Raw genomic sequence first — 21,830 nt, forward strand, 5'->3', positions numbered from 1 at the left:
TGAGGAAGTATTAGATGAATGATAAACATGATGTTGTATTGTAGTTATGGTTATGGAGGGTCGTGGAGGTAAGTTTGGAAGTTAAATAATATCTAACTCGAGGGAATTTACGTGTTACAATATTATGGGCGTTATGATGTTTGGGAGTTGTTTTATTGTATAAGGAGAAGTTGTCAAAACAGAGGAAATGCTGCCCAATTTTCGTTAGCCTTAGTCGCTTTAGTTTAAGCTTAAGTATACTTCCAACAATCTAATCCTCATACGAACCCTTTTGTATGTAGAATTGTGAGCTCGGGAGAATAGCTCTTAGTTGACATCGTAAAGGAGATATAAAGGTATGTAAGTCTATCCCCTCTCTTTCAAAGGCATGACTCTTGTTTCATAATTTCTTCCCTATACTTACATGGCCTTCTTACATGCCTAAAGATGAAAGTTGAAGAACTTCGCGAACTTCTTATGAGATACGTTGCATAACGATACGGACGACAATGATAACTCATGATGCTGTTATATCTATGCTTATGATTTCATTGATACCATTCTTCATTGTTGTCTCGCCTAATAATATTAGTTCCTTCAAGGTGAGACTTAACGGTGAGGATGATGCCATAATGTAATCGGAGGCTCACGACCTTACGTCACTCCGATAAAATGCATTTTTATTTGGGCTCTCATGCATGCTAATTATATTATATATGTATATGATATGTATATGTATATAGGGGACATGGGGAAAGGTGAGGCGCTATAGACGCATAGCCACCTGATCAGCTGGTATTTTATGATATCGTCCCGGACGCGGGATATATAGGTAATGAATTGGGCCGTTCGTTCTGCGGCAATATGTTTATATATGATGATATATGGATAGGGCTGCATGTTCCGCAGCAATATATGATATGATGATATTTACTTTATAAGCTTGTATGCATGACTCCACCTTAAGAGGCAAGTAGCCACCGGTTATCTTCTTATCTTTTATTCTCTTGTTTCCTTAACATGTTATAATACATGCCTTACATGCTCAGTACATTACTGGTACTGACGTCCTTTTCTTTCGGACGTTGTGTTCATGCCCACAGGTAGACAGGAAGACGACCCAGCTTCCTAGGAGCCAGATCAGCTTGTACACGAGCACTTCCATAGACCGGAGGTGCACTTTCTGATATATTCTTTTGTGTACATACTTGGGTATGGTGGGGTCCTGACCCATCCTCATGACTTCAGTGTTTCAGTTAGAGGCTCGTAGATTCTCATGTGTGGGTAGTAGATGTTATGTGGCCCTCATTGTATATTCTGTATATCATTCTTTTGATGCCGTGAGGGCTTATCTATGTATATGCACATGTTTTGATGAAAAATTTATGTTCAGATAATGATAAGCATCACCATAGGGACTATATATGTTCCGAATGGGCAGGATAATGGTATAACGAACGGTGCTCGGTGGTCAGCTCCAGGTACCCATCATGGCCCTCTAGTCGGGTCGTGATAATCGTTGTCACCATCATAAAATCATTCTTATACTCGACATCATGAGAAGCTTTAAGAACCATGGACTTTTAGCTTTTGAAAACAAGAAGGTTACGGAAACATTTATGAAATCATACGATAGGAATCATGCATTTGAAAGGAAGGGTCGAGCCTTAACATACCTGTTCAGCCACAAACTACCTACGCTTATCCGTCCGAGCCCTCAAGTCTACATATAAGACCATTCATACTATGATTAGGCCCATTGTTATATACTTATCCTAAGCCTTTAAATAAATATTCCTAAAAATCTGCTAAAATTTCGGCAGCATCTCCTCTGTTTATATGCCTAGCCAGAATCCCAACTCAGCAACCAACAAAAACAACAATAATACCAACATTAATCATAATATTTACAATACCAAAATACTTCAAAAACATCCCATATGATGTTTGTCCCATATTTCCAACCACAGAATTATCTTATAACTATTTAACAGCTCCATCTCCGTAAATAAACAAAGATTAACATTAATAACAAGAGATTCATACCTTTCTCTCGATAATATCGCTATATCTTCACTTCTCCACCTTGAACTTAAGCCACAACGTGCCGCTATATGATTTTGTAGTCGTAACTATACGCTGTCAAGACCGAAATTCGGGAATTATATTTGATCCGGGCTAAAATTTGGTGTTGAGAAGTTTGGGGAGGTTTCCAGAATTTTTGGGGTGTTTTGGATGAAGAAAGGGGGGGGGGGGGGGAAGCCCCCCTTATATAGAGTTCCATAATCTGCCCAAACCAACCTAAAATTTGGTCAGTGCGTTCGTGCTGGCTTTATTTTTTGCCTGCGCGTTTGTTCAGTAAAAAGGTCATAACTTTTGATCCCGATATTGTGTGAGGGCCCACGACCTACGGTTGGAAAGCTAATTCAAATATAATAAAACTTTCACTTATTGGTGTGACTCCAAATTCGAAACTTATCATGGCGTTTTGGCCTCTCCAAGTCAGATCATCCGAAAACGTATCCTTAACCCATCTTTTTGGAGGGCTTATGCCCACATTTGGCTTAAGGGTCCTTCTTAAGAGTTGCTCAACTCCCTATGTACTACTCTTATAAGTTTTCATATGTCCTTTATAAAACCCCGACATGTGGGCCCTACCTTAGCTTACGGTTACGAGGGTTTTTTATCAAGTAACGTATGAACTAATTTACGCCATACGATCTCCAAACGTCATATATATATATATATATATATATATATATATATATATATATATATATATATATATATATATATATATATATATATTCTTATGCTCAGATCATATAATCTTCATCCCTAGCCCGGGCCTGAAATTTGCTCAGCGCGTTCACGACCTGTGGTGGCGCGTTCGCGCTGAGTTGGCCCTTGGCCTCCTGCGCGTTCGCGCCAATCCCCAGCACGTTCGCGCAGGCTATTTTCCAGGCCTGCCATCCCAACTCGTAATGTCCATATCTCCTTACCCCAATGTCCTATTGAGGAGTGGTTTGTTATGTTGGAAACTAAACTTCATGAACCTTACTCTGGGCTTTTTCATTGTCTCCAAAACTCATCATGTTCCAAAATATATCCTTCCCAATCCTTCTCATACATGATCATAAGCCCTTATAACCATAATATAGACGCATATCACTTCAGATCGCAATTAAAACAAATAACACCTAATGAACCTCAACGTCCAAAACAATAACGTGTAACATCCTTCCCCCTTCTGAAAACATTCGTCCTCGAATGTTGTAGTTTAAAACCCATAACACCTCCGTTGATTTGTTACCTGGCTCTTAGAATCTGATCGTCGTACGTTTATGCTATACATTGATCAGTTTCTTCCCGTTCGCTCTTAACTCTTTCCTTGGACTCATCTATGCACTTCATCACCTCTTTGTTCTTATATTCCTAATCAAGTATCAACTCGTATCCCACTCTCATTCTGTTTCCCTTATCGTTGTCTTTGCTTGCCATGCCATAACTGCTCGTCGTCTTGTAAGTACTCCCTTTTCCCATTCCTTGTTTCCCTATTAGTGGGCAGCTCCCTTGCTCAAATACGACACCCTTTTTGCGTTTACTCCTTCGGTGCCGTCTCGGATTATTCCTTCTTGTATCCATTGATTTTGGATACACACTGTATTGACTCCTTGTAGTTCATCAATCAGGCTCTCTAATCCTTTACATCCTCATCACAGCCTCTCTCACACGATAACCTAAATATTTTCTCAGTATCTGTTTATGGCTAGTAAATATAACGGTTATGTTCCTCGAGCTATCCTTCCCAACTCCCTTCCGAAATCAATCATAACAATATCCCACAATGCGTATGTACATAATGTTTCCTCACTAGTTTCATTATTATCCGATGCATAACGATTGGAACAACCTATAATTCGAGTTCAAACTAATTTCATAGCTCACCACATCTTTGAATTCCTACCAAAACTCTTCCCTTAATTTCCTTTCCTCAACCTCGCGATATGATTCCAGAAGCATAGGGCTATAGAAATTCTTACTTCATTACGACTTTCTTGCAACGTAAATATATTTATCCTCGATTTTCTTGTACCGGCGATTACCTCGTCAGTCATTATTCTCCATTAGCTTTCCAGCGTGCCCTTCTTCCTATTGTAGTCGGGCACAATTTCACGTTGATGGTTCCGATAATTCAAATAGTATATTCTCTCATATTTAGTGTAATTAGTGATCCGAGAGGTGATTCTTAATATCCGGTGATATGGCCTAACAATGCTCTTCCTTCCTTTGGAAATCGCCAAACTGCCAACCATTGCTCCTTTTGCTACCATTGTCATCTCTTCTCTATCGTCCTTCCCATTATCCTCTGTGAAATTATTTTGGAGACCTTCCTTATTCTCTTTATTACTCTTTAGAATACGCTGGGCCTAGAAATATCACAGCTCACGTCCACCTGAAGTGTTTCTTGATCCATTGTAGTTTCTTTCCCTTTTTTTTCACCTGCTTGTGGTTTGCTTATCTTTAATTCAGTTCTACTCCCTCTTAATACGCCATTGCGTCCCGAATCTTGGCCTTTTTAAGCTACATCCTTCTTTCTTTGGACTTTTGACAATGCTACACCTCCTTTCAGAATTATATCTGCTCTTCCCCCCTTTTTAAGGATGTTCTTACACACTAATAACTCTCGAGTACCGGTAGTCATTGGCCAACCCTAATGATCTTCCAACTCGGTTGATCTCTCATAATACTGTAGTTATCTCATTGTATAGCTTGACTTATTTTATTTTCTGCTAGTCGAGGGTTTTGCATTTAAACGAAGAGCTTATGCATTACAGATCCACTCTCGTTGCCTTCTTTAAGGCCTTTCTACGTCCACCTTTTATGACTGAACATTTCCCGAATCAACGGGTTAATGGGAACATTAGAATCCATCAAAACATTTTACGGAGTGTTTGGTCATAGTTTGCTCTTTTTATCTCTCGTCTTTTTCCATAACTATTATCACTGAAATTCTTCTTACTCTGAGTTTCCGGTTTCACTTTGCGCCTACAGTATATCATTGAGAGTTAATATGCTACGCTTTTGCACCTCCCCTATCAATCCTTTTATTCACTTAGCTCACTTATCCGAAATTTTCCTTGACTACTTATTTGCGTCCCACCTATGGGTTGTAGTTCTTCTAGTGTTCTGCCACTTCTTGTTCGTATCGTGAAATCTGTGCATTATACTCTCTTCTTTCCACCATGAAGTCCATGAAATATTTCTTTAAACGCGTAAATCCGTTATATTCTTAAACCATCTTTTAGGAAGGCTCCTTCGTGTCCGAGGCAACCGTGTCAATGTGATTACACATTTATCCCTTTATATACCTCTCGAGAGCTGGAAATCCCTTAGCATCGTTGCAAGGCCTGATCATTGTTTCTTTTACTTTCCATCCCTATTGGTGATTACTATCCTTTAGTCCCACTTATCGAAGTCTGTTCTCTAACCCCACACATTCCTCTTTTGTTTCCACACTACCACACTTTATCCCTTTCGCATGCCTACCTTCGAATCTCATTCAAATAGTCCCTTGCCTTGCCCATCGTCCCTCTTGGAAACTTCACTCTCCCTCATCTCTTACACTTAAGACATTATAACCCTTTTACTTTCTATATACTCACTTTATTCCTTTTCCTGGCGTTATGGCACCTGTAGTGAAAATAGCATCAACTTATCTTGTAGCATTTGTTACTTGAACTTCTCTGCCTTGTTCGATTAATTCCTTTAGTATATAGCAACGCCGATTGCTGGGACACACATACCAATTTGGCGCGGTCACATATGGGATATCATACCTATGCATATATGTGGCTACTAACCCCTCACTTACAAGGTATCTCCAAATACTATTCGAACTCATCCTAATTCTAGAGCTGTGATGCACCTTCTTTCTCGCCACTGATCTAGTCCGCCTTGTCCTTCGCGACCTCTTAAGGTTTCCAACCACTCCGCATACTCCAGTTTTCCTTAGGCTACTCTAGGTTCTCATCTGTCCCTTATCTCTGAATTTGTATGACTTTTACTACACTTCCCAGGGGGTCACCCATCCTAGTATTACTCTCACCCTAGCACGCTTAACCTTGGAGTGCTAATGGGATCCGGTGCATTAGTCCTGGTATGATCGCATCCACCATACTGCGTGACATTTATCACATAACCTAGAACAAGCTGAAACTCTAACAAATTCCGATAAATTCTCATAATGCATCTCCCTCCAGATTAAAAGGATTTCTTACTCTTCCGACGAAGCAAATGCTATTTTAGCCTTTGGAACTCCCGATGACATGCCATCAATCCACATGTACAACTGCTTTCCATTCCCAAATGTTAAAATTCCTTGTGGCGGTAAAACTTCTTAGCCGCAGTTATCTATAAGTACTTTGGTTATCGGTCCCTTCAAAACTTCCATTTGTCAACTATCAATGGTATCCTGTAATAGTTGTACGCGCATAAAAAGTTCCAATAAAAGACTCATATACCAGTAGCCGGCCTGTCCTCCTCTCGGTCTAGAAGGCTGTAGAGTGAAGTATCCTCTTCATCTTGCTTGCACCATTCTGTTAGCCATCTCATCATGGTGATTGTTTATATGGTTCTATGTCATATACTCTCGCAATTGATATAACTAGCGGCTTGAAATTTCACAAGGGTTCATTGTCACCAGCTCGTTTCGACCAGCGCAATATCCTTGAATCCTTTTCTTGCGATCTTATCTCCGTCTACTTTCATGACTTCTCCTTGCATTTCCTTAGCTCATCTTGCTTCATAACTCCCTATTACTTTTCGATTGCCCCATTATCGCGTGTCATAATTCCTCCAACACCTTAGTCAGTCCTTATGCTCATACTCAAGCTTACTTGTTTCCACCCTTAAAGGTTTTACCTTATAGTGTTGTATTTCATTGCCATTCTCGATCGAAATTTATGGGGATACTCGAAGTAGTGATGTGCCCAACTATCTGTCCAGCCGAAATAGTACTTTTGATTCTAATAACTGATGCCTGATGTCCACTTGTGGCGACATCTTTATTTTATCATCCCATATCAATGTGTCCTATACTTTCCCTTTAATCAATCCATAGCAATCATAGACGTATAATCTTTGTTATCTCTTAAATCCTTGGTTCTCATCCTTAAAATTTAGGAAACTTTTGACAGAGTTTCCCCTATACTTCTTACTATCCAAATCCTGCACGCAGCCCAGAAATACATGCAATGCTTCACAGGGCCAAATATATACATGCGTAACACACCTTAGCCTTACAGGGCTCTCAATATCGAACATAAATGCAAAGATGATGAAACTTACCTCATGCGTCACAACTCAGAATATACTTGAACTTTTATCAATCGTCCTTATATATTTCCCTGATCACTTTCTCTTCCATTCATAGGCCATACATATCAATAATATTTGCAACATTCTTACCATGCCTGACTCATAATCCTTTTTACCATTACTTGCCTCTGTACTGATTCCTTCAACTTCTCTCTGTAATCCCCATATCATCATCCGCTTCCTTTGTCAACACCATTCTTCCGCTAAAATTAAGGGTTAGTACAAGGAATTTCATTTCCTATGACTTGGCTCTCATCGCATGATCTAAGATAGAAAGAAAGATAGCATCCTAAATGTCCAGTAGCTTCCTGTTTACAGATGTGGTGCACAACACATCGATAAACAAGACTCTACAAGATACGGTCTGTAGACACTCCGAGGATGAACTGCTCTGATACCACTTTTATCACAACCCAAACCGATGGGCCATGACTAGCGCCCGAGTTGGACACTCGTATACGAACCTGTTAGATATAATCAGATTGATACTAAGGACAATGTGGAAATATGTAAAAGCATGTTGTAGACTCATAATGCCATATATCAGAACGAACCTGTCTCCTGAGGAGTCACAGTTAACCAAACGTAACAAAATACGCAAGCCGACAAGGCTGCCACTATACACGGGAATATCCAAAAGGAACTACATTTGTATAGCTGACCAAACCATATACATAACCCACATATGTCTACAGACCTCTAAGAGTATAACAAAGCCTATGTCAAAGGATCTATACCAAAATGACTCAAGCTCCAGAACAATAGAGCTCTCCAAGCAGCTGAGCAGAAGTCCTAGACCAGAGGATCACCAAACTGAGTGTCTGTACCTGCGGGCATGAAACGCAGCCCCTGAAGAAAGGGGGTCAGTATAGAAATGACTAAATATGTAAAGCATGATGTACAGTAATGAAGATCATGACTGAGTAAAAGAAGATAAGAGACAAGTATGATAATCAAGAAATACCAAAGCATCCATACCTTATGAGATGAGAGTCATGCATATCTATATATTATACCGTACCCGGCCCATTATGGGACTCGGTGAATGAAGTCATATACATACATACCGTACCTGGCCCTCTAGTGAGGGACTCGATGAAATAATCATATATATACCGTACCCGGCCCTGTAGTGAGGGACTCGGTGAAATATAATATACATACCCGGCCCTCTAGTGAGGGACTAGATGAACAATGCAATGAAACTATGCACGATTACGTACCCGGACCGGGACCCGGTGAATGATACATTAACAATATGCACGAATAGAATATTAGGAGCAATCATGTACAAACTGAATCATCATTTGAGACTCCATAGAATAATTAGAATAAACCAACACTTGAGAATCAAAGACAACTGTCATGTCAAGCACTACTGAGAACTAGAGTTCATCGGAGTCATGTATGTTCGCCGTTCGCTCATTTTATGTAAATCATGCCAAAAAGAAAGAAGGGATAGCTTTACACACACCTTGGAGCCTTTAGAGGTAGAGTCATCATCAATCAAAAAAATTGAGAAAATCTCGAAGTAGCTCCACATTTTCATATTTGCTTTGAAATCATAAACTTGAGTTCTTAAAACACAAAATCATCATTATCGTTGTCACCATCATAAAATCATTCTTATCCTCGACATCATGAGAAGATTTAAGAACCATGGACTTTTAGCTTTTGAAAACAAGAAGGTTATGGAAACATTTATGAAATCATACCAGAGGAATCATGACTTTGAAAGGAAGGGACGAGCCTTTAACATACATGTTCAGCCACCAACTACCTATGCTTATCCGTCCAAGCCCGCAAGTCTACATATAAGACCATTATTACTATGATTAGGTCCATTGGTATATACTTATCCTAAGCCTTCAAATAAATCTTCCTAAAAATCTGCCAAAATTTCGGCAGCATCTCCTCTGTTTATATGCCTAACCTAGAATCCCAACTCAACAACCAACAAAAACAACAACAATACAAACATTAATCATAATATTTCCAATACAAAAATACTACATAAACATCCCATATGGTGTTTGTCCCATATTTCCACCATAGAATTATCTTATAACTATTTAACAACTCCACCTCCTAAATAAACCAAGATTAACGTTAATAACAAGAGATTCATAACTTTCTTTAGATAATATTGCTATATCTTCACTTCTCCACCTTGAGCTTATGCCACAACGCGCCGCTATACGATTTTGTAGTCGTAACTATATGTTGTCTGGACCAGAATTCGGGAATTATATTTGATCCGGGCTAAAATTTTGTGTTGAGAAGTTGTGGGAGGTTTCCAGAATTTTTAGGGTGTTTTGGATGAAGAAGGGGGGTTAAGCCGCCCTTATATATAGTGTTCCAGAATCTGCCTAAGCCGGCCTAAAATTTGGTCAGCGCGTTTGCGTTGGCTTAATTTTCTGCCTGCGCGTTCGTTCAAGAAAAAGGTCATAACTTTTGATCCAGATATCGTGTGAGGGCCCACAACCTACAGTTAGAAAGCTAATTCAATTATCTACAACTTTCATTTTTTGTGTGACTCCAAATTAGAAATTTTTCATGGCGTTTTGGCCTCTCCAAGTCAAATCACCCAAAAACGTATCCTTAACTCATCTTTTTGGAGGGCTTATGCCCACATTTGGCTTAAGGGTCCTTATTAAGACTTGCTCAACTCCCCATGTGATACTCTTATAAGTTTTCATATGTCATTTATAAAACCTCGACATGTGGGCCCCACCTTAGCTTACAGTTATGAGGGCTTTTCATTAAGTAGCCTATGAACTAATTTACACCATACGATCTCAAATGTCATATATATATATATATATATATATTCTTATGCTCAGATCATATAATCTTCATCCCTGGCCTGGGCCTGAAATTTGCTCAGCGCGTTCGGGACCTGTGGTGGCGCGTTCGCGCTGAGTTGGCCCTTGGCCTCCTGCGCGTTCGCGCCACTCCCCGGTGCGTTCGCGCAGGCTATTTTCCTGGCGTACCATCCCAACTCGCAATGTCCATATCTGCTTACCCCAATGTCCTATTGAGGAGCGGTTTATTGTGTTGGAAACTGGACTTCATGAACCTCATTTTGGGCTTTTGCATTGTCTCCAAAACTCGTCATGTTCCAAAAGATATCCTTCCCAATACTTCTCATACATGATCGTAAGCCCTTATAACAATAATATAGACGCATATCACTTCAGATAGAAATTAAAACAACTAACACCTAACGAACGTCAACGTCAAAAACAACGAGGTGTAACACATTATGCTTCTTTAGATACATCTATCATACAACGAATGATAAGATTATTCTATATTAAAACGGGCAGCATCTCCCCTGTTTTTATTACATTTCCCACGTGCTATATTGTATCAACAACCCAAACAACAACCAGTAGCTACACAGAATACAACTAGCACAAAAGTTACATCGAGGCAAGCTCGGTTCATGTCTAATAAGACTATATTTTCAAACGTTTTCTCCTTTTTTTTTTTTTTTTTTTTTCAGGAGCATGTCAATAATAACAACAACAATATACTTAGTTTTTCCTACTGATTTTCAGCCACAATACAATAACAAAACAACCTCATAATAGCCCAACAAGCTACATCCACCAAGAACTGATTCTCGGATTGTTTCTGCACAAGTTCTTACTCCCATAACTTAGCGAAGACTCAAACAAGATCAACCAAAACATTGTTGAGTCAATACTTACATGTTTCAGCAACACACTATTATAAGAATCACTCCAACATAGTCTGTAGCACCACAACAACCCTAGCCTGATTTCCAACTCTCTGTTTCATAAGTTCTTAACCAAACAACTTAGCTAGGACTTAGATAATCCTAAATACATAAAGAAGATAGGATTCCTAACCTAATTTAGGTTCTTGAAGGGACAGAAATGGCAACAACTTGACTAGGAGGAGAATTAGTCTTCTTTACTTGGATTCTTCAAGCTTAGAGGTAATCTTTCAACTTGAATTGAAGAAAGAAAGATGAGGGTCTTAGGGTTTGGGGCTGATTCATGTAGATGGAGCTTCTATGGCTTCTCTTAGGCTTTTCTTAGGCTCTTCTATGTTCTAAAAATTTTTTGGAGAAAATGAGCGAAATAAGCCCTTTAAAGGGCCTCTTTGGTCGCCCTACCTCTTGCTTTTTCCTTAGATTAGATGGTGGACTTTCCTTTTAGAAAGTAGGTGATGCACCTACTAGTTACCTACTTTCTAAGTTTGGTTGATACTATCATTTTTAACCACGTGTCTTGTCCTCGCTTGATAATTACAACACATGTTAAGTAGCTCAAGCAAGTAGGACGCGTTAGCAAGCAACTTATTTTTATTTGTCCAAAATCCCACTTCTCCTCCAAGTCTTATTCACCTTAATTCATTTATAATTTAAAAGATGATTTCATTTTTAAGCTTACGTCAACTAGCTCATGATGCAACTTAGCGTGCAAAATTTTGGGATACAACATCCTCCCCTTCCCCTTCGCCCCTTCTTAGGAACATTAGTCTTCAAATGTAGGGGTATACATGAGGGAACTAACTCTTATGAACTTTTCTAAAAATATTTATGGAGCCTCTTTTATAATACTGACTATCCCGAACCTACACGCAACCCAGAAAACATACTATGTGCCACACAAGGCCGTATCTCAATATATAACTCAAAGCTAGTCTCAATACTTATGAAAAATCAATATAAATGCAGAGGTACTGGAACTCACCTCAAACTGACTCTGGATAAGCTATGAGGCCTTACTCTAAATCACATCCGATGTCTGAAACAAGTGAGGGTACTTCTTCCTCATTGCTTCCTCTGCCTCCCAGGTTATCTCTTCTCGGTTCTTATTTCTCCATAGTACCTTTATGGAGGCCACCTCTTTAGTACTGAATGTTCAGACTAGGCGATCTAAAATAGGTACTGGGATTACCTCGTAAGACAGGTCCAATGTGACCTGAACATTGTCTACTAGGATAACCTGAGATGAGTATCCAATGCATTTCCTCCGCATAGATATATGAAAGACTGTTTGGACTGCCTCTAGCTCTGAGGGTAGATTTATCTCATAGGCAACTTGGCCAATTCTGTGAATGCCTTTGTAAGGCCTGATATACCTTGGTCTCAACTTGCCCTTCTTACCAAATCGCATTACGCCTTTAATAGGAGAAACCTTCAGGAACACCAGGTTATCAACACAAAATTCTAGGTTACGACGACGAACGTCTGATTACGACTTCTGACGAATCTGAGCCATCAACAGTCGCTCCTGAATAAGTTTAACCTTATCTTCGGCTTGTTGGACCAAATATGGTCCCAACAGCTCTGTCTCACTTATATCAAACCACCCAATAGGGGATCTACACTTACATCCATACAAAGCCTCGCAAAGAGCCATCTTGATGCTCGAATTGTAGTTGTTATTATAGGAAAAATCTGTCAAAGAAAAATGGTCATCCCAGCTCCCTTTAAAGTCTAACACTGGTCTCAACATATCCTCGAGAGAATGAATAGTGTGTTCCGCCTGGCTATCTGTCTGGGTGAAAAGCTGTACTAAGATTCACCTGAGTCCCCAAATCTTTGTGGAAGGAGAAGTCAGTTGTAAACTGAGCTCCTCTAGCTGATATAATGGACACTGGAACATCATTGAGTCGTACTATTTCCTTAATATACAACCTAGCATAATCGTCAGCCGCATAAGTAGCGTTTGCTAGGAAGAAGTAGGTTGATTATTTTAGGTTATCAATAATCAACCATACAGAATCAAACTTCCGATTGAAACGGGGTAATCCTATAATGAAGTCCATATTAATCGCTTCCTATTTCCATGTCAGAATCTCAATATTTTGAGTTAGCCCACCGAGCTTCTAGTGCTCTATCATCATCTACTGGCAGTTAGGACACCGTGCCATAAACTCTGTAATATTTATCTTCATGTCATTCCCTAGTAGACATCCTTGATATCGTGGTACATCTTGGTTGATCTTGGGTAGATAGAATATCGAGAATAATTTACCGCTGCTATAATCTGATCTTGAAGGCCTGATACATTAGAAACACACAGATGACCTCGATATCTCAGTACTCTGACTTCTCTTAGCTCAAAATGTGACTTCTCATTCTGATGATCTTGTTCTCTGTACTGTACTAGCAAAGATTCCTCATATTGCCGCTCTTTCACCTCTGACACTAAAGATGATACTGCTGTATTTTAAATGACAACCCTTCATTATCTGAATCTGACAGCCGGACTCCTAAGCTTGCTAACTGGTGAAACGCATGAGTCAACTTTCTTATCTGCTCCCATAGAGGCTAAACTGCCCATAGATCTACGGCTCAGAGCATCGGCTGCAACATTAGACTTCCCTGGATGGTATAAGATAAAAACATCAAAGTCTTTCATCAACTCTAGCTATCATCGTTGTCGTAGGTTCAACTCTTTTTATTTAAAGATATACTAGAGGCTCTTGTGATCTGTAAATATATCAACGTAAACCCCATAAAGTTAATGGTGTCATATCTTAAGCGCATGAATAAGTGATGCTAACTCTACATCATGGGTTGGATAGTTCTTCTCGTGCTTCTTTAACTGTCATGATGCTTAGGCAATCACCTTGCCATGTTGCATCAGAACACATCCTAACCCCACACCTGAAGTGTCACAATACACTGCATAACCTTTTGGGCCTTCTGGAAGTGTTAGCGCGTGTGCAGAAGTCAATCGGTCTTTCAATCCCTAGAAACTACGCTTGCAAGCATCTGACCCTTGAACCTTAGCTGCCATCTAATCAGCTTGGTCAAGGGTGCTAAAAAGGAAAAAAAAACCCTTCTACAATTCTTTTGTAACACCCTGCTAGCCCCAAGAAACTATGAACCTCAGTTGGTGACGTTGGTCTGGGCCCAGTCTTCACAGCTTCAATCTTTTGTGAGTCAACTCTTATGCCCTCATCCGAAACAATATGGCCCAAGAACGCCAGTGAGTTCAGCCAAAACTCACATTTAGAGAAATTAGCATAAAGCTCACGGCTCTGCAGCATCTGAAGTACCGCTTGTAAGTTCTTAGTATGCGCCGCTTCTGAATGTGAATAGACTAAAATATCATTAATGAATACTATCACAAACAGATCTAAAAAGGGTCTGAATACACTATTCATAAGACCCATAAACACTGCTGGTGCATTTGTCAACCAGAAAGACATAACAAGAAACTGGAAATGACCATATCTGGTCATGAAAGCTGTCTTTGGGATATCTTTCTCCCTAACTCTAACCTGGTGGTACCCGAACCTCAAGTCAATCTTATAAAAGCATTTGGCGCCCTGTAACTAATCGAATAGGTTATCAATTCTCAGAAGAGGATATTTATTCTTGATTTTGACCTTGTTCAGTTGATAATGAATACAAATTTTAAGTGAGCCGTCTTTCTTTCGCACGAATGAAACCAGTGCACCCCATGGCGAAGTACTAGGCCTAATAAAGCCTTTCTGTAACAAATCTCTCAATGCTCTTTCAAATACTTTATCTTTCTTAGAGCTATTTTTTAGGTAGGAATTGATATTGGCTGGGTCTCTGAAGTCAATCTCTCACACCGGTGGAAGACGTGGGAGCTCATCTAAAAAAACATCGGGGTACTCCTTTACTATCAGAACTGACTGAAGGGTTGGTGGATCTACTTCTACATCTCTGACTCGCGTTATAGGCTTTAGTTATCATCTTTTTTTCCATAATATAGGAAATAATCCTACCTCATAGCATTGCTGTATCTATTTTCCACTCCAGGACTGGCTCAATCAACACACACTTTACTTGGAAGTAGTCGATGGATATGGTGATAACCAGGGCATCGTTATGTGGTATGGTGATGCCAATTGCATCTTCATTAGTGAAAGTGATGGTGTCTTCATCCGATGATTCTCAAAACCTTTTCTCCCGCGTCACCGAGTTCTTCATTTTATTAGTTGTCGTGAAAGTTATTCTGGCAATCATGGATCCTCCAAAGATCATATTTATGATGTGCAAACGATCGTCCACAACATTCTTTCCATATTTTGGGTAAATTCTCCCGTTATTATTTGTAGCTCTTTCGCTGAAGTACTCCCACATATGTCCTCTGTTAAGCATTCCTGCTACCTCCTCCCGAAAATGGCCACAATCTGCCATCTTATACCCGTGAGTGCTATGGAAGTTACACCACACAGTCTGATGAACAGACAGCCACCCGTGGGCTCTCGCATGTGCCTTGATGAACAGACAGCTAGCATAGAAAATGAACCAATTGAGTGGTGGGGATGTAGGGAATACTAGGTTAAGGATATCTTGGTGAGTTTTTGGACAAACTTCTTGATTAAAACTGACTCAATCTCTTTCTCTTTCAGATCGTTACCCTTGATCACCATAGTAAAGGCCATTATGTGCTCTTGTGGGTTTGTCGTCCAGTCATACATCAGTGTGCTCGACATATTGAACCTTTTTGGGATCAGCTCCAGCGCATCTTTGGGCTTGTACGCCAACTGAATGTACCTTTTTGCATCCGGACCCTCTGTTATCGAAGCAGCCCCCAAAATCTGGCTCAAATGTCGTTGGAATTCCTTAGCATTCTTCTCGACTTCTTCGGCATTCCTGTCCACCTTGCCGGTATCTCCTTCATAAAGTGCAAGACCTGCACTTGGAAAGGATCTCTTAGGGCCGATTCTCATCCTGATGCATCTCCGTTCCTTGCTTCCGTCAGGCCGCCACCGGTAGCGTTATTGCCATTAGCTGGGGCAAAAGGTGTCTCTCCAGAAGCTGCCATCCTAGTAGCGAGGTTGGATAAAAGTGAGGCGATGGTTTGCCTCATTTTTTCCATTTCTACCATCATTGCATGATTTTGTGCCCTCATGATTTTCATCGCCTTTTCGGGGGATTCATCGATGGGAATTTGGTCCTCGGTAGATTGCTCATTTCTACCTTCTCCTGAGGCTATTTCGTCCATATTCTGGATCGATTGATCGGTTGCTGTAGGATCAAGAAGCGACAAACCATCTGGGCCAATCGGATTGTTGTCACCATTGTTCCCGATCATTGGGTTGTTGTTAGCTCCCCACATACCTAAAATTGGTGCTAAAAATAAAACAAAATTCAAAGAAGAATTAGTTTAGAAGACAGGGTCGCTATAACACCACTACTGTATTGCTCCATGGTGGGCGTCAAATTGTTTACCCGTAAATTGGTACAGTTAGATTTGTTTATGTAGTCTAGGACACATGGATCAAAGTGACCAAAATTACAAAGTAATTTGCAGTTAATGATCAATATAAATGAAATATAATTAAAAGTAAAGAATGAGATAGCCTGAGCCATGGAGGAGCTTTGAGCTACAATCTCCGGGCAAGCCTATTAATTGTAGTACTGCTAAGGTAATTGAAATAGAAAGCTATAGAGTAAAGCAAGTATCGATTATGTATTGTATGAACCTCTCTTGTCCCTTTAGAGTGAAATGATAGCCCTATTTATATTTGGTATTTGGGGTACATATTCCATGAATTATGCCCTCATTGATACTGCAAATTAATGTTGTAGTAATGATGGACAATAAAGATGATAATAATGCTTATCAATATGCCTTCAAACTTCTCCTCGGCCAGCATCATCTCCTTTGTTGAAGAACCTTATTCCTGTTATTTCAAGAAAAAGATGTAAAAAATTATTTTGGTAACCACCACAACATAAATCAACTATTTATTTATAACATATCAATTCCAAAACATTTAAATTAAGTATCTGAAGTTCATATCCACTACAATAATTTTTACCTACTACTTTTATGTGCAAAAGTGAAAGTGGAAAGTTACTTCCATTCAAGGAAATACCTAAGTCATATATTATGGCTTAACACAAAACAAGCACTCCATGACTAAAATTTGAACTTTTCCCTATAACCCCTTGTTTATTATCTTTGTTCAAACAAACCCCTTTGCACTGAATAGCTGCTTGTTAAACTGCATTTCAAGGTTAAATGCAAAAAGTCAAAGAAATTATAAATTCTGCTCCAACTTTGTAAGTGCACTAACCACTAGCGAAAATTCTAAACTGCATTAACACAATTAGAGTTTCTTTAGACATGAAAGTGACAACTTTAACCAAAGTGAAGTGGTCGATTTTGGACTGCAACACTATATGTGTCGTGCACTGACCTCAATTCCCAAGTGGCTTTAATATTTTACACTAAGCACAATATTATCATTTATCCTATCAGAGTTCAAAACATGGATTAAGGAACAACCTATATAGTTAAGCTACCTGCAACACTATTACTCGCATCTTCATATCTCCAAAAATAGAATTTATAAGTAATGCCAATCATAATTCCATTTCAATAGAGTACTAACCTGCAACACTATTTTCAGTTTCGATTCCTTGACGAGGGTTACTTGGTTGTTACAGTCCTCTCCACCTCTCCCACTTCTACCTCGTCTGAATTATGTCATTTTCTGCAAAATAATATAAACAATATAAATGAAGTTTTTGTTTCCTTACATGAAAAGGAGTAAACGTTTTCCTATAAGAATGAGATTGTTGAACTGACATGAAAATAAAGGCATACGAAAGCTGCACATAAGAAATTCCCATAGAGAGCTAAAAGAAATAGAGGATGGATGATTAGGTCCTACCATATATTGGCTAAAAGTCAAGTAAAAGTTTCATTTTGCTTCATTAATTAATGATACCACATGCAGGAGTGTAGATGAATTTGCAGAAAAAGGGACTACCGATATGCTGAAATTCTCAACATCTTCATAAAAAAGATGGACAGCATATATTATTTAGGTGTATTTTAGACCATACTTGTCAAACCAATTGCTTTATGATAAAACCATTACAGAAAACAAGAAACAACCGTCTTCCAAGATTAATGACATAAACTCAGTAAATCAACTACAATAATTAGTCATCAAACAACATAATTAAACCATATGAATCTCATTTTTTTTCTTGAAACCACATTCTCATAGAAATATCTACTCCAAAAAATACTTTTTCAAATCTAAAGCAGTTTCAATTATCAATTAACTAAAATAAATAAAAAATCTACTCTTATTCAGGCTACTAGAAAAGCTTACAACTGAAATATTTCAGCCAAGACAAGCAACAGTACACAAAGAACGAAAAAATAATGGAGGATGGAAATTTCCTCTGAGGACGTGAAAGTTGCATTGGAATAAGTTTATGATCTAAAGTAATTCCTATTACTTATTTATTGTATAAAGTCCAACTAATTTAACTAGACTAAGTTTACTTTCATGTTTTCTTAATATAATTTTGAAGCAATTAAGATATAGATGAAACAAGTATGCTAGGGTTGTTTAGACAGCCATCATAAACAGAAAATCAAAAATTAAAAGGCAAGAACTGACTGAAAAGCTTCCAGTTCCTCTCTTGTTTTGGTCATAAAAGATACTTGTATTTCATATCTTAACAAAGCGAACTACAGAGAACACCTTTGTGGACTAGCCACCATACATCATTGTGGCATAACAATACTACTAACCAAACCACCAACAGTATTTACATTATGCACAGAGGATATCACAGTATTAAGATTACACACAAGAACAGGAGATGGCATAGCACCTTTCTAGTAAATATAACTCCATCTTTACCCGCATTCAAAAATTTCATTAAGGACGATGGAGTATCCCAAAACAGCATCGTTGAAGAAGACATGGAAGATCTAAATGGAATCGAGGGAAAATACAACAAATTAGTAGTATTTTTCACATAGAACTTTAATGGCATAAAATACACAATAAGACCTACGGAGTAATAGAGTCGAATCGGGCCTCAAATACACCTAATAACAAGTAGCAATAATAGAGAGACAAACACTAAAGACATAAATAACAAATATATTTAAGAAAGGGATACAAACCCTAAGTTTGTTTGCCGAGAGAGAAAACCAGGTTAGGAGCGAAATTTTCTCAAGAAAACGTTTGGGCTCTTCAACACAACAGGGGGAAATCTCCATCTAGGTGGGGATCATCGTCAACATCTTCAATTTTGGGTCAAGACTAGGGTTGTTTGAGGGGAGAATCGGATATATGAGATTTGCTTTATGAGTTTTGTTAAGGAGAAAATGAAAGCATAAATCAGAGTTATATTATTTTCTTAGAGATAAAAAACAAAATTTATTTTTTGTTTTTGTTTTGGAGAGTTTTCATTTTAATTTAATTTCAAATGTTAAAATAATCATATTTGACAGTGACTTGGTCGCCACAACAGCCTATTAGTGGTGACTTCTATCGGTTGCTACTAAATCATTTGCATCCAAATTTTGTTCTATGGGGAAAAGTGAAATTTAGACCTTAATTGCACGTATTTATTGCTACACAACAATAATCGCCACTAAAGGTGTATTTTCTGTGACGACTTTCATGGTCGCCACAAAATCCATGACTTTCTATGGCGACTACTAAAAGTCGCCACGAATCCATAACTATTTGTGGCGATTGATCTAGTCGCCACTAGAAGCCACCACTAAAAATTAGATTTCTTGTAGTGTCTTTTTGTAACGGTTGAACATTCAAAATTAAAGTCAAGATGCAATTATAATTCAATATTTAATTTGAAAAAATGGTCAAATTAATTCAAGGTTCAATTATACTTTAAATTTCAATTTTATCCATGTTTTCAAGGTTCAAAGCTCAAACATAACAATGTTTTAGCTTGTGGCTACAACCTAAGCACTCAAAGAACCAGGTTCATTGAGCAATTATGCAAGAAGGTAACTTGCGTAAAGTAAAGTAAAGCAATACAAGTATTTAGCGTGGAAACACTCCTTGATCAAGGGAGGAAAACCATGATCTACCCACTAGAAATTTTCTCAAACTCTTCACTCAAACGAGCCCCAACAAATCTAAGGTTTACAACCTTCTTTGTAACACCTAAGAAATTGTTCTAAATAGTGCTGCCTCTACCCTCTTAACTCTCAAAAGTTCCAAACTACTAGGACTTTTCTGTCCCACTTCAATAACTCTACCAGTCAAGGAAGTCCCTTACAACTCAATTGTACACCTATTAAACAATTCTAACAAAGGTAAGTAGATGGAACCACAAATAGAACATAACTATTACAATAAAAGAACTGCATGATAATTATCGATTAGCTCAGGTTCTTTGTTGGTGTGTAGTTAGATCTCTAGAGACTCAGGTGTTGACTCCACTCACGCTTGATGCCTCATGTTGGAAATTTGTGGTTGTGGTTAAGATCCAAATCATGTTCATTTTATTTATATAGAGTAGCTGAAGGCTTCTCTTGTTCGAAGCCAACCAAGTATGTGTTTCACAAGTGTTCGAAAATAAATCCGTGTTGTAAATGTGGAGTAGTTACCACCTTCTCTTGTTCGAATCCAATCAATTATTGATTTCATAACCATGTCTAAAAACCAATCCTGGTTTGACTTGATTTCCTTTTTTCCTTGTTTGCGTGCTGACTTCTTCGTCTACTACTCCAATTCTAATTCCATGTTTTTAGTTTATGATAATATTTTCATAGCTTGAATTCCAACCTTTCATTGAATAGGAATGAGTTAATATTCCAATTCTCCTTGTTGGCATGAAATAACTCTTCAACAGTCTCTAGTATTCCTCGATAAGAACCTTTTGCAAGCAATTCCTCTCCTATTGTGACTGCTTTACTGAATCCTTTGGAGATCTATTTGGATTTATTTTTCTTCAATGCTATCCTTGTAACTTCCTTGTACTTGATTGTCTTCTAGATACATTGTTTGTAAAATCATCAAAACTTCATTTTAAGCTCATCATTATTATTGAGTCATCCATTACTCAACAATTTCTCCCTTTTTGGTATTTGGGGTACATATTGCATGAATTATGCCCTCATTGATACTGCAAATTAATGTTGTAGTAATGATGGACAATAAAGATGATAATAATGCTTATCAATATGCCTTCAAACTTCTCCTCGGCCAGCATCATCTCTTTTGTTGAAGAACCTTATTCCTGTTATTTCAAGAAAAAGATGTAAAAACTTATTTTGGTAACCACCACAACATAAATCAACTATTTATTTATAACATATCAATTCCAAAACATTTAAATTAAGTATCTGAAGTTCATATCCACTACAATAATTTTTACCTACTACTTTTATGTGCAAAAGTGAAAGTGGAAAGTTACATAAGAACGTGTCGCTAATTCTAGGAGAAGTCGGACAACGCTTCCTTCACTCATACTAATTTTCTCGCATTCTATATCAACTCCCAATATTCATAACATTATTCGCAATATCATGATCGACAATCGTCATTTACGTACATTTGGCAAAATCCACCATTTTCCTCCAATTTTCCTTTATTTCTACTTCTAGGTCATCCTTGCGTTTTCATGCATTTAATGCTTGTTTCATGATAAGAACATCATTTATAACGTTTTTGTATTCACAACACTTCAATATCCATAGTTCAATTCCACT

At 38.4% G+C, this 21,830-nt stretch overlaps 1 long non-coding RNA gene and 1 pseudogene across 1 annotated transcript; both read right to left on the reverse strand.

Moving 5' to 3' along the window:
- Positions 1-6,033: 6,033 nt before the first annotated feature.
- LOC132604836 (5S ribosomal RNA) lies at positions 6,034-6,153 on the reverse strand (annotated as a pseudogene).
- A 10,645-nt stretch (positions 6,154-16,798) lies between these two features.
- LOC132602226 (uncharacterized) lies at positions 16,799-19,442 on the reverse strand. The gene is made up of 3 exons (XR_009567665.1): positions 19,269-19,442; positions 17,728-17,829; positions 16,799-17,013 (listed from the first exon to the last, which is right to left on the reverse strand). It is a non-coding gene; the product is annotated as an uncharacterized LOC132602226 (long non-coding RNA).
- Between the last annotated feature and the right edge of the window lie 2,388 nt (positions 19,443-21,830).

Source organism: Lycium barbarum, chromosome 7 (assembly GCF_019175385.1).
Source record: "Lycium barbarum isolate Lr01 chromosome 7, ASM1917538v2, whole genome shotgun sequence".
Taxonomy (NCBI): Eukaryota; Viridiplantae; Streptophyta; class Magnoliopsida; order Solanales; family Solanaceae; genus Lycium; species Lycium barbarum.